Genomic DNA, 3,336 nt, shown 5'->3' on the forward strand with positions numbered 1-3,336 from the left:
TACTATTATTACTACTACTACTAATACTACTATTGATATTGCTATTGTTGTTGCTATTGTTGTTGTTATTGTTGTTGTTGTTATTCTATTATTGTTATCTATAATTTATACAATTAATCTCCATGTGTTTCGATCCCGGTCCTGCTAGGTTATTTATTACTTCGACACTCCTGCACTTGGGAGAAGACATCAATTTTTTGGTTGTGTCAATAGGGTTCCATTAGTATCGGCATTTTCAGATGATATTGATTAGGTATACAAGTTTGAATAACTAATGGTATCGACGGGGTTCTATTGGTGTCAACATTTCTTAAATTGATTAGTCAATTTTGAGTAATTAGGTGACTAATGATGTTAGTAAAGATTACTAACATCGGTATGGTTACTTCTGATTAAGAGAAAAAGATAAGTTGATTAATTATTTTGGCTTGGGAATAGTTATATCAATGGGTCACATCGGTATTAGCAACTATTACTGGTATGATTAGCTACTCCGGGTAAGGAGACTAATGATATCAAGGGTTTTTAACATCGACAACTTTGATGGTAAACAAATATTGATAAGAATTGATTAACTATTCTAAGGTAGAAATAGTTAATGATATGAATCAATTATATTAATATTGACACTTGAATGAAATTAATTAGTCTAACTCGATATTTAGAGACTAATGATACTAATAAGATGCATTAGTATTGATAATTACCTTTTAAAAAATAAAAAAGAAAGTATTGATTAGTTATTCTGAAATAATGAGATAAGCTAATAATATTAAGAAGAAATATCTTGGTATCAAGTGAGAATTGATTCATAAGGAGATGGTACTAAAAATCATTGAGTTATGTTAAGATTTCTAATATGAAATTATTTTCAGCAAATAAGATAGGATATTAGATAGATATTGGTAATGGATGAAAAATATATGCTGTAAAAGAGATCTATACTTAATTTTATGTATCAAAATAAATTATGAAGATTATTACTTGTCATTGTTATTGTTTGTTACTACATTTCTATATTTATATATACATGTTAATTTATATTTTCAAGTCCATTAGAGTCGCGTCAAGAATGATCTTAGTTTATTTATCTTTTGTATTTTGCCATGTAATTATTTGTAAATTAAAAGACTTATCTTCTAAAATTTGAAATGTGATATTAACCTGTAAATTTTGATGTATGACTTTTAATCTAATATTTGTAATTCTAAGTATTATTTAACCATGCATGTTTATAGTAGAAATTGAATTCTTCACTTGAATTACATTATATGATGTTATTATGCAAGATATAGTTTATATGATGATATTATATAACAATTAAATTATGCATTGTTATTATGTGAACTTGAATTATATGATGTTAATGAATAAGATATATTGTGTTAATGAAAATGAGTTGGGTTGAGATCCAGAATGATTCAATTGGATTGTGAAATGAAATTTAAAGTGTAATATGATTTTATTAATAACTTAGGACCTCCCAATATATGGGAGACTCCATCGAACTTTTGGTAGAAATTTTAGCAAAACCTATATTAATAAGAAATTTTTTTTGAAAATTTTCAATTTATTGCGAAAAAGATGTAGAAAATTAATGTTATTACATTTACCATCCTAGCCATTAATACCACAAAATTCCTTAATTCCCTTTTATATTTATATAAAAATGAACATTCATGAGTCAACTAGATGAAAATAATGATTGTTCATGTTAAATAGGGAAAACAAGGGCCTTGAATAATAGTTGATCAACTTTAAAAAGTTCTAATTGATCAAAGAAATTAAAAAGCAGTCAATCAAGTGATTAGAAATCATGATCTACCAAAGAAAAGTGACTGACCTTGAATTCATACAAATGACCAAAAAATTTAATTCTACTTAAAAGGGAGTCCTTATCAATTAAATTGACAACATAGTTTAGCTTATTTTAATATTAACATATAATTAAAGAAGGTAAATGTATATATTTTATGGAAATATGTTAGAGATCAAAATAAAAGTTAAAAAATAAAATCATTAATTGAATTTATTTATAAGGAAAATGACATTTAAAATATAAATAGAAAAAAAAATCAATTTATAAAAGAAAAACATTCCCAATAAAATAAAAAAGATCAACAAAAGAATAATATATATATATTGAGAAATCTTCAATTAAGAAATCTACTAAAATTTTGATAGAGCCTCCTTTATATTAGGAGGTCACAAATTATTAACTAAAAATCAATTATATTTCAATACCTAACAATTTCACATCCCAAAAATTATTCAATCATCTTAGACTTATCACATAACCGAATCAAGCACCTCAAATCTCAATTTTTTAATTTGTCATTCATCACATTCAGTATATATATCATAACCTATTTTTGAATTCTTCCCTCAAATTTTCCCTTTATATATATATAAAAGATTGAAAATAATAATAAAAAAAGATTGAAAATTAAAAAAAAATCAAATTGAGGAGAGTTTTAGATACGTAGAAGAATCAAACTAAAATATTGGATGGAATAATAGCCTAATTATACCCTATTGTATTCAAGACTAAAAAGTCAATGCAGCTTTAAGGTTAAATTAAATGATTATTAGATAAATTTGCATAAATATTAAGTCCATGGATTTAATTAAAGCTTTAATAGGTCAATTTAATTTAACCATTGGCCAAATTAAAAGTCAGATATATTTAAGAATTAATTTGGGTTATGTTAAAATATTAAATTAGGTGTAAGGACTTAATTAGTGAAAAATTAAGTTTGGAAGCTTAATTTAGATTTAATCTAAAAGATTGGAATTTTAGATGACCAAACTAAATTTTTATAAAGTCAATTGATTGAAATCACAGATGAAATTGCAATAAAATCAAAGTTTATGATCAATTAAAAATTAAATTAAAAGAATTCATAATTAAGAAAATCAAATTTGTATGTCGTACTTATATTACCTTGTTAATAGGAAGAATTCTTACGATATAGGCTAATCTTCAAAGTATTCATGCTACTATGGTTTAATCTATAGAATATAATTATCATCTTAATTTAAAAGATATGCTGAAAAATTTAAGTAAAAGTTTGATCTACGCATATGAGAATGCAATCATTAAATCATTTTAAAAAAGTAATGGGATTAAAGAATTCTTAAACACTTGAAAAACAATATATAAAAAAAAATCTAAAAGAGTTCATGGTTTTATTATAGCGTTATTACTTTTTACTCTTTTACAAATCATTATGGATTGGAACGGCGAATTTTTTTAAAAAAATTCAATTTGTTTTTAAAATTTTTATTTTGCATAATTAAGTTATTTTGAACCTAAATTAGCACTCATTTGCTTAT

This window comes from Populus euphratica, unplaced genomic scaffold (genome assembly GCF_000495115.2).
Source record: "Populus euphratica unplaced genomic scaffold, PopEup_1.0 scaffold125.1, whole genome shotgun sequence".
NCBI lineage: Eukaryota > Viridiplantae > Streptophyta > Magnoliopsida > Malpighiales > Salicaceae > Populus > Populus euphratica.